Source organism: Triticum dicoccoides, chromosome 4A, assembly GCF_002162155.2.
Source record: "Triticum dicoccoides isolate Atlit2015 ecotype Zavitan chromosome 4A, WEW_v2.0, whole genome shotgun sequence".
NCBI lineage: Eukaryota > Viridiplantae > Streptophyta > Magnoliopsida > Poales > Poaceae > Triticum > Triticum dicoccoides.
In genome coordinates, this window is record NC_041386.1 from 147,012,040 (window position 1) to 147,026,680 (window position 14,641).

The window sequence follows — 14,641 nt, forward strand, 5'->3', positions numbered from 1 at the left end:
GTCCCGTGACCGGAGGGGACTTTCCTTGGCGTGGAAGGCAAGCTTGGCGATGCGGATATTCAAGATCTCCCACCATTGTAACCGACTCTGTGTAACCCTAACCCTATCCAGTGTCTATATAAACCGGAGGGTTGTAGTCCGTAGGCAATCAACTCCATACACAACAATCATACCATATGCTAGCTTCTAGGGTTTAGCCTCCTTGATCTCGTGGTAGATCTACTCTTGTACTACCCATATCATCAATATTAATCAAGCAGGAGTAGGGTATTACCTCCATCGAGAGGGCCCGAACCTGGGTAAAACAAAGTGTCCCCCGTCTCCTGTTACCATCCGGCCTAGATGCACAGTTCAGGACCCCCTACTCGAGATCCGCCGGTTTTGACACCGACAGCGTCCATCTCCACCCAGTATGCTTTAATACGGGCAAGGGCCATCCGCAAGCCTTCTATGCACGCCGACCTCTTCATCGCAATAATGCGCGGCACCGCACCAAGGAACTGCTGCACTAAGCTGAAATAGCTGTTCGGCTTTGGCTTTTCCGGCCATAGCTGATCCACAACAGACCTCATGGCGAGTCCGAACAACCTCTTCAGTTCGGCCCATTCGGCTAGCTGGTCAGTCAATGAAAGCGGACGCTCTGGAGCGTGGAATTGCGACCAGAACAGCTTGTCCACTTCATGATCTGTCTAACCTTGGAAGTACTTGGCCGCATTGGCAGCGCTCGCCGCTAAATCCATATACGCATCTGTCGTACTCCACAGCCGACCCAGAGGGGCATACCGTGGATCTCCGAACTTTCACCGTAACATAAAGGGTTTCCTGGCCGCAATATCCCTGGCTTCCCGCAGCTCCTCCTTCTTCGCTCTCATAGCAGAATGGGTGTCTTTGTCCACCGCCGTGGCCTTCTCAAGGTCCGTTGCCTTCGCTCGCTTTTCTTTTTCAAGGACCCGACAACGGTCGGCAGTGCCTTTTAATTCTACGGCCATCTTGGCCATCTTCTCTTGGCTCTCGCAATGTGCGGCCTTCTCGGCTTTCAACTCTTCGGCCGCCTTCAAAGCAGCGCCATAACTAATCCTTGCTTGTTCCTTGGCTCGGGCAAGTTCTGCCCACAAGGTTTCCACGGTGGCAGCTCCATCTGTAGTCACAACATATTAAAGATACTGGCATCATGCTGCTCTTACTATGTGGCGTTCACCAGATAATAACACTTACCCTGTGCCTCGTCAAGCCTCTTGTTAACAAGCTCGATGTCGGCGTCTGCCGCATCCAGTTGCCATTTTAATTTGGCAAACTCACTAGTCCGGCTAGCCACCGGAGCTTCCACCACCTGCACATAGGGGCAGTCTGGTTATTGCCTGAGAATATGATCCTCTGTTCGCCGCCGTTCTCGACGATAACCAGAGTCTCAGGGGCTACTATCTACACAGGGCACACCTAACATGTGCAGTACTATCACATATTATCTCATGTACCTCAAAGCCTGTCAGTAGACTCATAAAGGCTTCATGTAATCCACTTTCGGCGGACGAGATTTTCTCCATCATCGTACCCATCAGCATATGGTGTTCTTCTGAGATGGCCGCTCGCCCCACCAACTCCCTCAGAACGTCCGACCGCACACCAGACGGTGCCGAACTCTTTTGTCTGCTCTCTTCAGGAGCCGGACGCTGGGGACTTCGGGGGTCTATGGGATTATCTTCTGGCCTCACCGGATCTGGAGAGGCCCTATGTGACAACACTTCGGGGTCGCCCGCTTCTTGAGCGGAGGAGACCGGGGGAGGTGTTTCGCTCTCCATCATCTCTGGAAGAAGATCCCCCGAAGACAAGCTCATCTGAGAGGGGCTAAGGCCCGAACTGCAAGATATACGCGGTGGTTATTTTCTCAGAAAAAAGATAGCATACCTTTACTATTAAAGTACTTTGGATCACTTACGACTCGTTGGAGGGCTGATCCCCCCGCGAACTTTGTGCGGCAAAAGCACCACCCGAGGCCGGACCCTCTGTGGGAGACTTCTTCTCCCGTTTGGAGGCTTCGGCTTCCGGATCCTCGGAAGTAGTCCTTTTCCTCCCCCGGTTGTCCTCCTTCGTGGAGACGCTCACTCCCTCGGTTGGAACGGGCAGTGATGGGGGCCCGCGTCCGCCTATATTACCCCCCCGGTATCTTCCTTCGAGGGCTCGGGGCAAGGTGCGACCTCGAGCATCTTTTCCAATACCGGATTTTCCAAACCCTCAGGGAGGGGGCCAAACACCGAATCATCTTCGCCTTTGTTAGCCAGTCCTGGTCAAAAAGCAAACTCTCAGAAATAACTTTGTGACGAATAAAAGACAGTGTGTTCGGCCAGAGGATTTCTTACTTGTTCGGCGGCGCGGTTACCGCTCAGGCCCACGTCCTCGGTAATATCCTGACACTCTACTTGAGGTCCGAAGAATGACTTGTACATCTCCTTGTGTGTCAAGCCGAGGAAACTTTGAATGGCACACGGTCCCTCTGGGTTGAACTCCCACAAGCGAAGGGGTCGGCGTCTGCAAGGCTGGACTTGACGAACCAGCATAACTTGTATTACCACAGCCAAATTAAAATCTCCCTCAAAGAGATCTCGGATGCGGCTTTGCAGTATAGGCACGTCCTTGGCTGGACCTCAGCTCAGACCTCTGCTAATCCATGACATCAGTTGTGGTGGGGGGCCCGAGCGGAAAGCGGGGGCAGCCGCCCACTTGGCACTTCTGGGAGCCGTGATGTAAAACCACTCTCGTTTCCATAATTCAGACACCTCTGAAAAGGAACCTTTCGGCCATGAAGCTCCTGCCATCTTGCCTATTGATGCACCTCCGCACGCTGCATGCTGCCCCTCGATCATCTTCGGCTTTACTACAAAGGTCTTGAGCCATAGGCCGAAGTGAGGGGTAACGCGAAGGAAGGCCTCACACACGACAATAAATGTCGAGATGTGGAGAAAGGAGTCCGGAGCTAGATCGTGGAAATCTAGCCCGTAATAGAACATCAAACCTCTGACGAAAGGATCCAGAGTGAGGCCTAGACCTCGGAGGAAGTGGGAGACGAACACAACGTTCTCGTTGGGTTCGGGAGTAGGGACGATCTGCCCTCGAGCAGGCAGCCGATGCGAAACCTCGGCGGTCAGGTATCTGGCCTCCCTTAACTTCTTAATGTCCTCTTCCGTAACGGAGGAGGGCATCCATCCGCCTTGAAGGCTGGATCCAGACATGATTGAAGATCCGGAGCACCTAACCTGGGCTTTGGGTGTTAGAACTCGAGGCAGGAGAAGGGTTCGATTGAGCACGAGAGAGAAAAAGAGAAAACCTTGTCCCTCTATAAAGAGGGTGAATATCAAGCATCCTCTCTGTAGCCATTTAGGACTCGCCTATAATCTAGGAGTCCTAGACGCGGTTGGGTTACCCACGCCCGTATTGATGAGAATCCCGTAATAAGGGGACACGATCTCTGCTTTAACAAGACGTGTCGAAAAACTGCCTCGCGCTATGTGCGGGGCTGGTTAAAAGAAACGGTTCGAATAATCACCGGGCCATGACATAACGTCGTGCTGCCAAAACAAGCCAGCAAATTAGATCTGCGAAAATATTATTCTCTCTACGGTGGAATGTGAAACTTATTTTGCAGGGTCGAACACTATCCTCGTATTCAAATTCTTCTGCGGTATATTCGGAGAAGGAACCCGCCTTGCAATGCCGAAGACAACACTGTGCGCCGGACTCATCGTCATTGAAGCCTGGTTCAGGGGCTACTGAGAGAGTCCTGGATTATGGGGTCTCCGAACAGCTGGACTATCTCCATTGGCCGGACTGTTAGACTATGAAGATACAAGATTGAAGACTTCGTCTCGTGTCCGGATGGGACACTACTTGGCATGGAAGGCAAGCTAGGCAATACGGATATGGATATCTCCTCCTTTGTAACCAACCTTGTGTAACCCTAACGCTCTCCGGTGTCTATATAAACCGAAGGTTCTAGTCCGTAGGACAACAACCATAACATACAACCATATCATAGGCTAGCTTCTAGGGTTTAGCCTCTCTGATCTCGTGGTAGATCTACTCTTGTACTACCCATATCATCAATATTAATCAAGCAGGACGTAGGGTTTTACCTCCATCAAGAGGTCCCGAACCTGGGTAAAACATCATGTCCCCTGCCTCCTGTTACCATCCGGCCTAGACGCATAGTTCGGGACCCCCTACCCGAGATCCGCCGGTTTTGACACCGACACTAACCCTCTCCGGTGTCTATATAAACCGAAGGGTTCTTGTTCGTAGGACAACAACCATAACATACAATCATACCATAGGCTAGCTTCTAGGGTTTAGCCTCTCTGATCTCGTGGTAGATCTACTCTTGTACTACCCATATCATCAATATTAATCTAGCAGGACGTAGGGTTTTACCTCCGTCAAGAGGGCCCGAACCGGGGTAAAACATCGTGTCCCCTGCCTCCTGTTACCATCCGGCCTAGACGCACAGTTCGGGACCCCCTACCCGAGATCCGCCGGTTTTGACACCGACATTGGTGCTTTCATTGAGAGTTCCTCTGTGTCATCGCCGTTAGGCTTGATGGCTCCTACTATCATCGATAGCGATGCGGTCTAGGGTGAGACTTTTCTCCCCGGACAGATCTTTGTATTCGGCGGCTTTGCACTGCGGGCTAATCCGCTTGGCCATCTGGAGCAGATTGAAAGCTACGCCCTGGCCATCAGGTCAGATTTGGAAGTTTGAACTACACGGCTGACATCTGCGGAGACTTGATCTTCGACAGATTCGAGCCACAGCCGGGCGCACCGCCCTATAGCGATGGGTATGACCTAGCTCTGCCGCCGAACAGTACCCCAGAGGCCGCGCCCGCATCAGCTCTGACCCTTAGTTCGGAGCCAACTGCGCCAATCAAGGATGGGTAGTTAGACACTGCCTCAAGGGCTGCAGTCTCAACGGCGATCGAGCCGAACACCTGCCTAACCCTCTGCGCAGCCCGTGACTCCAAGGTGCCGGACTCTTTCCCGGACTCCGAACCATCTGCGCCTCTGCCAATCGAATCCGATTGGGCGCTGATCATGGAATTCACCACCGCGGATATCTTTCAGCACTCGCCCTTCGGCGACATTTTGAATTCACTAAGGTCTCTCTCTTTGTCAGGAGAGCCCTGGCCGGATTATGGCCAATAGGATTGGGATGCGGCCGACGAAGAAATTCGACGCCCACCCACCACCCACTTAATAGCCATTGTCGATGACTCAACCGACATGCTCGACTTCGACCCCGAAGACATCAACGATATGGACGACGATGCGGGAGGCGAAGAGGAACCACCGCCCACAGGGCGCTGGACGTCCACTTCATCATATGACGTATACATGGTGGACACACCAAAAGAAGACGACGACGAGGAACAGAAGGACACACCAAAGGCTTGTTCCCTCGAGAAGCAGTCAAAGCGGCGGCGCAAGCGCCGCCCCAAATCCCGCCTCAGCAGAAATAACGATCATACAGACCCAGCGTTGGAGCAGGGCGAACCACTGCCGGACCACGGCAATAGGGGAATCAAACCGAACAAACCAATTCTGTCAAAGATAATAATCTAGACGACATAACGCCGGATAGGCACCCGGAGCAGCAGAGTGCCCGTCAAAGGCTTGTTGCCACCGCAAGGAGTCTGAAAAAGCAGAAGCAAAGGCTCAAGGCTGCGCAGGACACACTCCAAATCAGATGGAGTAAAGTACTCAACACAGCAGCGAAGTACGGCGACAATCGCCCCACCAAGAGCTACCCAAAGCGGAAGTTGCTACCTGAATTCGACGAGGAGGCCTCAGACCCCCCACAACCAAAAATCAAAACAACCACCTGGCTGGATAGACGACCTCATGGCCAACATAGAGCGGCAAAAAATGCCACTCACAAGACAATACGCGATCCACGCGAGGGCTTGCACCAAAAGGATGGCGCAACCAGATCCATCTATGGACCACGCAAGCGCGCCCCAGCATACAATGTAACACAACAAGCATCCAAAGAACGCGGTACACCCAGATACAAGGGTGCCGCACACCCCCTATGTTTCACCGATGAGGTGCTGGACCATGAATTTTTAGAGGGATTCAAACCCGTAAACATAGAGGCATACGATGGAACAACAGACCCTGGAGTCTGGATTGAGGACTATATCCTCCATATCCATATGGCTCGAGGAGATGATCTCCACGCCATCAAGTACTTACCCCTCAAGCTCAAAGGGCCAGCTCGTCACTGGCTTAAAGGCCTCCTCGAAAACTCCATTGGAAGCTGGGAATAGCTTGAAGACGCTTTTCGGGCAAATTTTCAAGGGACTTATGTCCTCTTCCGTAACTGAGGAGGGCATCCATCGGCCTTGAAGGCTGGATCCAGACATGATTGAAGATCCGGAGCACCTAACTTGGGCTTTGGGTGTTAGAACTCGAGGTGGGAGAAGGGTTCGATTGAGCACGAGAGAGAAAAGGCGAAAACCTCGTCCCTTTATAAAAAGGGTGAATATCAAGCGTCCTCTCCATAGCCGTTTAGGACTCGTCTATAATCTAGGAGTCCTAGACGCGGTTGGGTTACCCATGCCCGTATTGATGAGAATCCCATAATAAGGGGACACGATCTCTGCTTTAACAAGACGTGCCGAAAAACTGCCTCGCGTTATGCGTGGGGCTGGTTAAAAGAAACGGTTCGGATAATCACCGGGCCATGACATAACGTCATGCTTCCAAAACAAGCCAGCAAATTAGATCTGCGAAAATACTATTCTCTCTATGGTGGAATGTGGAACTTATTTTGCAGGGTCGGACACTATCCTCGTATTCAAATTCTTCTGCGGTATATTCGGAGAAGGAACCCGCCTTGCAATGCCGAAGACAATACTGCGCGCCGGACTCATCGTCATTGAAGCCTGGTTCAGGGGCTACTGAGGGAGTCCTGGATTAGGGGGTCTCCGGACAGCCGGACTATCTCCATTGGCCGGACTGTTAGACTATGAAGATACAAGATTGAAGACTTCGTCTCTTGTCCGGATGGGACTCTACTTGGCGTGGAAGGCAAGCTAGGCAGTACAGATATGGATATCTCCTCCTTTGTACCCGACCTTGTGTAACCCTAACCCTCTCCGGTGTCTATATAAACCGAAGGGTTCTAGTTCGTAGGACAACAACCATAACATACAATCATACCATAGGCGAGCTTCTAGGGTTTAGCCTCTCTGATCTCGTGGTAGATCTATTCTTGTACTACCCATATCATCAATATTAATCAAGCAGGACGTAGGGTTTTACCTCCATCAAGAGGGCCCGAACCTGGGTAAAACATCGTGTCCCCTGCCTCCTGTTACCATCCGGCCTAGACGCACAGTTCAGGACCCCCTACCCGAGATCCGCCGGTTTTGACACCAACACTCAATATTTGCCTTCCGCTTCAGCAGTTTTCCAGATGAGATTCATCTGTCTATCTACCATCTATGATGTTAATTTTCAAAGGTTATAGATGTTGCTGAAGGAAATATACCCTAGAGGCAATAATAAAGTTGTTATTTATATTTCCTTATATCATGATAAATGTTTATTATTCATGCTAGAATTGTGTTAACCGGAAACTTAGTACATGTGTGAATACATAGACAAAATAGAATGTCCCTAGTATGCCTCTAGTTGACTAGCTCGTTAATCAAAGATGGTTAAGTTTCCTAGCCATGGACATGTGTTGTCATTTGATGAACGGAATCACATCATTATAGAATGATGTAATGGACAAGACCTGTCCGTTAGCTTAGCACCATGATCGTTTAGTTTATTGCTATTGCTTTCTTCATGACTTATACATGTTCCTCGGACTATGAGATTATGCAACTCCCGAATACTGGAGGAACACCTTGTGTGCTATCAAACGTCACAACGTAACTGGGTGATTATAAAAATGCTCTACAGGTGTCTCCGATGGTGTTTGTTGAGTTGGCATAGATCGATATTAGGATTTGTCACCCCGTGTATCGGAGAGGTATCTCTGGGCCCTCTCAGTAATAAACATCACTATGAGCCTTGCAAGCAATGTGACTAATGAGTTAGTCACAGGAAGATGCATTATGGAACAAGTAAAGAGACTTGCCGGTAACGAGATTAAACTAGGTATGATGATACTGACGATCGAATCTCAGGCAAGTAACATACCGATGACAAAGGGAACAACGTATGTTGTTATGTGGTTTGACCGATAAAGATATTCGTGGAATATGTAGGAGCCAATATGAGCATCCAGGTTCCGCTATTGGATATTGACCGAGATGTGTCTTGGTCGTGTCTACATAGTTCTCGAACCCGTAGGGTCTGCACGCTTAACATTCAATGACGATTTCTATTGTGAGTTATGTGATTTGATGAACCAAAGTTTTTTTGGAGTCTCGGATGAGATCACGGACATGACGAGGAGTCTTGAAATGGTCGAGAGGTAAAGATTCATATATTGGAAGGTTGCATTTGGACATCGGAATGGTTCCGAGTGGTTCGTGCAATTTTTCGGAGTACCGGGAGGTTACCGGAACCCCTTGGGAGAAGTTATGGGCCTTATGGGCCATAAGAGGGAAGCACACCAGCCCACAAGGGGCTGGTGCCCCCCCCCCTTGGGCAGGAGGCCGATTAGGACTAGGAGAAGGGGGCCGGCCCCCCTTTCCATCTCCTTCTCCCTTCCCCCTTTCCTACTCCGTGTGGGAGGTGGAATCCTACTAGGACTAGGGAGTCCTAGTAGGACTCCACACCTTGGTGCGCCCCCCTAGGGTCGGCTGCCTCTCCCTCTCCCTCCTTTATATATGGGGGCAGGGGCACCCCAAAGACACACAAGTTGATATTTTAGCCGTGTGCGGTGCCCCCCCTCCAATTACACACCTCGGTCATATCGTTGTAGTGCTTAGGCGAAGCCCTGCGTCGGTAACTTCATCATCACCATCACCACACCGTTGTGCTAACGGAACTCTCCCTCGGCCTCAACTGGATCAAGAGTTCGAGGGACATAATCGAGCTGAACGTGTGCTGATCGCGGAGGTGTCGTGCATTCGGTACTTGGATCGGTTGGATCACGAAGACGTTCGACTACATCAACCGCGTTACTAAACGCTTCCGCTTTCGGTCTACGAGGGTACATAGCAAACTCTCCCCTCTCATTGCTATGCATCTCCTAGATAGATCTTGCATGATCGTAGGTAAATATTTTGAAATATTGCATTCCCCAACAGTGGCATCCGAGCCAGGTCTATGCGTAGATGTTATATGCACGAGTAGAACATAAAGAGTTGTGGGCGATAATAGTCATACTGCTTACCAGCATGTCATACTTTGATTCGGTGGTATTGTTGGATGAAGCGGCCCAGACCGACATTACTTGACCGCGTTCATGAGACTGGTTCTACGGACGTGCTTCGCACACAGGTGGCTAGCGGGTGTCTGTTTCTCCAACTTTAGTTGAATTGAGTTTGACTACGCCCGGTCCTTGTTGAAGGTTAAAACAACACACTTGGTGAAAAATCATTGTGGTTTTGATGCGTAGGTAAGAAGGTACTTGCAAGAAGCCCGTAGCAGCCACGTAAAACTTGCAACAACAAAGTAGAGGATGTCTAACTTGTTTTGCAAGGCATGTTGTGATGTGATATGGTCAAGACGTGATGATATATAAATTGTTGTATGAGACAATCATGTTTTGTTAAAGTTATAGGCAACTGGCAGAAGCCTTATGGTTGTCTCTTTATTGCATAAGATGCAAGTGCCATATAATTGCTTTATTTTATCGCTATGCGATAGCAATAGTTGCAAAAGCAATAGTTGTCAAGACGACCATGAGATGACATGTTGATAGAGATCAAGATGATGGAGATCATGGTGTCATGCCGCTAACGATGGAGATCATGATGGTACTTTGGATATGGAGATCAAAGGCACAAGATGATGATGGCCATATCATGTCACATATTTTGATTGCATGTGATGTTTATCTTTTTCTGCATCTTATTTTGCTTAGTACGGCGGTAGCATTATAAGATGATCCCTCACTAAATTTCAAGGTATAAGTGTTGTCCCTGAGTATGCACCGTTGCAACAGTTCGTCGTGCCGAGACACCACGTGATGATCGGGTGTGATAAGCTCTATGTTCACATACAACGGGTGCAAGACAATTTTTGCACACGCGGAATACTCGGGTTAAACTTGACGAGCCTAGCATATGCAGATATGGCCTCGGAACACTGAGACCGAAAGGTCGAACGTGAATCACATAGTAGATATGATCAACATAGTGATGTTCACCATTGAAAACTACTCCATCTCACGTGATGATCGGACATGGTTTAGTTGATATGGATTACGTGATCATTTAGATGACTAGAGGGATGTCTATCTAATTGGGAGTTCTTAAGTAATATGATTAATTGAACTTAAATTTATCATGAACTGAGTCCTGATAGTATTTGCATATCTATGTTGTAGATCAATTGCTCGCGTATAGCTTCCCCGTTTTATTTATAATATATTCCTAGAGAAAACTATGTTGAAAGATGTTAGTAGCAATGATGCGGACTAGCTCCGTGATCTGAGGATTATCCTCATTGCTGCACAGAAGAATTATGTCCTTGATGCACCACTAGGAGATGGACCTATTGCAGGAGCAGAGGCAGACGTTATGAACATTTGGCAAGCTCGGTATGATGACTACTTGATAGCTTTGTGCGCCATGCTTTACAGCTTAGAACCAGGACTTCAAAAACGATTTGAATGCCATGGAGCATATAATATGTTCCAAGAGTTGAAATTAGTATTTCAGACTCATGCCCGTGTCGAGAAGTATGAGACCTCTGACAGTACTTTGCCTACAAGATGGAGGAGAATAGCTCAACCAGTGAGCATGTGCTCATATTGTCTGGGTACTACAATTTCTTGAATCAAGTGGGAGTTAATCTTCCAGATAAGATAGTGATTAACAGAGTTCTCTAGTCACTATCACCAAGTTACTAGAACTTAGTGATGAACTATAATATGAAAATGATGGCGTAAAACGATTCCCGAGCTCTTCGCGATGCTGAAATCGGCGAAGGTAGAAATCAAGAAAAGCATCAAGTGTTGATGGTTGACAAGACCACTAGTCTCAAGTAAAAGGGAAAGGGAAAGAAAGGGAACTTCAAGAAGAATGGCAAGCAAGTTGCCACTCCCATTAAGAATCCCAAAGCTAAACCCAAGCCTAAATCTGAGTACTTCTACTGCAAAGGAAATGGTCACTGGAAGCGGAACTGCCCCAAATACTTGGTAGATAAGAAGGGTGGCAAAGTGAACAAAAGTATATATGATATACATGTTATGGATGTGTACTTTACTAGTGTTCATAGTAGCCCCTGGGTATCTGATACTGGCTTAGTTGCTATGATTAGTAACTTGAAAACAAGAGTTGTAAAATGAACGGAGACTAGTTGAGGGCGAGGTGACGATGTGTGTTGGAAGTAATTCCAAGGTTGATAAGATCACCATCGCACTCCCTTTACCTTCGGGATTAGTGTTGAACCTAAAATAAATGTTGTTTAGTGTTTGCGTTGAGCATAATATGATTGGATCATGTTTATTGCAATACGGTTATTCATTTAAGTCAAAGAACAATTGTTATTCTGTTTACATGAATAAAACCTTCTATGGTCATACACCCAAGGTGAATGGTTTATTGAATCTCGATCGTAGTAATACACATATTCATAATATTGATACCAAAAGATGCAAAGTTGATAATGATAGTGCAACATACTAGTGGCACTGCCGTTTAGGTCATATTGGTGTAAAGCGCATGAAGAAACTCCATGCGGATGGACTTTTGGAATCACTTGATTATGAATCATTTGATGCTTGTGAACCATGCCTCATGGGCAAGATGACTAACACTCCGTTCTCCGGAACAATGGAGCGAACCACTGACTTATTGGAAATAATACATACTAATGTATGCAGTCCGATAAGTGTTGAGGCTCGCGGCGGGTATCGTTATTTTCTGACCTTCACAGATGATTTAAGCAGATATGGATGTATCTACTTAATGAAACACAAGTCTAAAACATTTGAAAAGTTCAAAGAAATTCAGAGTGAAGTTAAGAATCATTGTAACAAGAAAACAAAGTTTCTACGATCTGACCGCGGAGGCAAATATTTGAGTTACGAGTTTGGCCTTCATTTAAAAACAATGTGGAATAAGTTTCACAACTCATGCCACCTGGAATACAATGGAGTAATGGTGTGTCCGAACGTCGTAACCGTACTTTATTAGATATGGCGTGATCTATGATGTCTCTTATTGATTTACCACTATCGTTTTGGGGTTATGCATTAGAGACAGCTGCATTCACATTAAATAGGGCACCGTCTAAAAATCCGTTGAGACGACACCGTATGAACTTTGGTTTAGCAAGAAACCTAAGTTGTCGTTTCTTAAAGTTTGGGGTTGTGATGCTTATGTGAAAAAGTTTCAACCTTATAAGCTCGAACCCAAATCGGAGAAATGTGTCTTCATAGGATACCCAAAGGAGACTGTTGGGTACACCGTCTATCACAGATCCGAAGGCAAGATATTCGTTGCTAAGAGTGGATCCTTTCTAGAGAAGGAATTTCTCTCGAAAGAAGTGAGTGGGAGGAAAGTAGAACTTGATGAGGTAATTGTACCTTCTCTCAAATTGGAAAGTATCTCATCACTGAAATCAGTTCCGGTGATGCCTACACTAATTAGTGAGGAAGTTAATGATGATGATCATGAAACTTCAGATCAAGTTACTACCGAACCTCGTAGGTCAACCAGAGTACATTCCGCACCAAAGTGGTATGGTAATCTTGTTCTTGAAGTCATGTTACTAGACCATAACGAACCTACGAACTATGAGGAAGCGATGATGAGCCCAGATTCTGCGAAATGGCTTAAGGCCATGAAATCTGAGATGGGATCCACGTATGTGAACAAAGTATGGACTTTGATTGACTTGCCCGATGATCGGTGAGCCATTCAGAATAAATGGATCTTCAAGAGGAAGACGGACGCTGATAGTAGCGTTACTATCTACAAAGCTCGAATCGTCGCAAAAGGTTTTCGACAAGTTCAAGGTGTTGACTACGATGAGATTTTCTCACTCGTATCGATGCTTAAAGTCTGTTCGAATCATGTTAGCAGTTGCCGCATTTTATGAAATCTGGCAAATGGATATCAAAACTACATTCCTTAATGGATTTATTAAAGAAGAGTTGTATATGATGCAACTAGAAGGTTTTGTCAATCCTAAATGTGCTAACAAAGTGTGCAAGTTCCAGCGATCCAGCTATGGACTGGTGCAAGCATCTCGGAGTTGGAATATACACTTTGATGAGTTGATCAAAGCATATAGTTTTATACAGACTTTTGGAGAAGCTTGTATTTACAAGAAAGTGAGTGGGAGCTCTATAGAATTTCTGATATTATATGTGGATGACATACTGTTGATCGGAAACGATACTGAATTTCTGGATAGCATAAAAGGATACTTGAATAAGAATTTTTCAATAAAAGACCTCGATGAAGCTGCTTACATATTGGGCATCAAGATCTATAGAGATAGATCAAGACGCTTGATAATTTTTTCAATGAGTACATAACTTGACAAGTTTTTGAAGTAGTTCAAAATGGAACAGTCAAAGAAGGAGTTCTTGCATGTGTTGTAAGGTGTGAAGTTGAGTAAAGACTCAAAACCCAACCATGGCAGAAATGTAACACCCCAGATGTAACTTTCCCAATTTGTACTCCAACTCTTGCCGTTTCCGGCGTTAAGTTATTTTATTTTCTCGGGTTCGGGTTTTTTGTCTCCGTGTGTTGTTATCGTTGTCATGCATCTCTTATCATGTCATCATGTGCATTGCATTTGCATACGTGTTCGTCTCATGCATTCGAGCATTTTCCCTGTTGTCCGTTTTGCATTCCGGCGCTTCGTTCTCCTCCGGTGGTCATTTCTACCTTTCTTTCGTGTGTGGGGATTAAACATTTCCGGATTGGACCGAGACTTGTCAAGCGGCCTTGGTTTACTACCGTAGACCGCCTGTCAAGTTTCGTATCATTTGGACTTCGTTTGATACTCCAACGGTTAACCGAGGGACCGAAAAGGCCTCTGTGTGTTGCAGCCCAACACCCCTACAATTTGGTCCAAAACCCACCTAAACCCGCTCCATCATCTAGAGCATTCGATCACGATCGCGTGGTCGCAAACCGCGCCTCATTTGGACTCTCCTAGCTCCCTCTACCTCTTTTAAAGTCCCCTCCCGAAATCCCGGATCAAACCCTAGATCCGCTCCTCCTCGCGCAGCCGGACAACGTCCGCCCCGACCGGACGCGTCCGCGCCGCTCCACCGCCGCCACGTGCCCGCGCCCCGCGCCCACATCGCCGGCCCTGAGAGCCCAGGCGGGGCCCTCCCGGCCCGGGTCGCCACCCGCCGCCGCCCGGGGCTCCCTCTGCCCGCGCGCCGCCCGGGAGCCTCGCCGCTGCCGTCGTGCGCCATCGCTGCCGCCACCACGCGCCATCGCCGGCGCCGCCGCATCCACGCGCCGCCGCCGCCGCGGCTCCGCCGCCCCGCCGACGC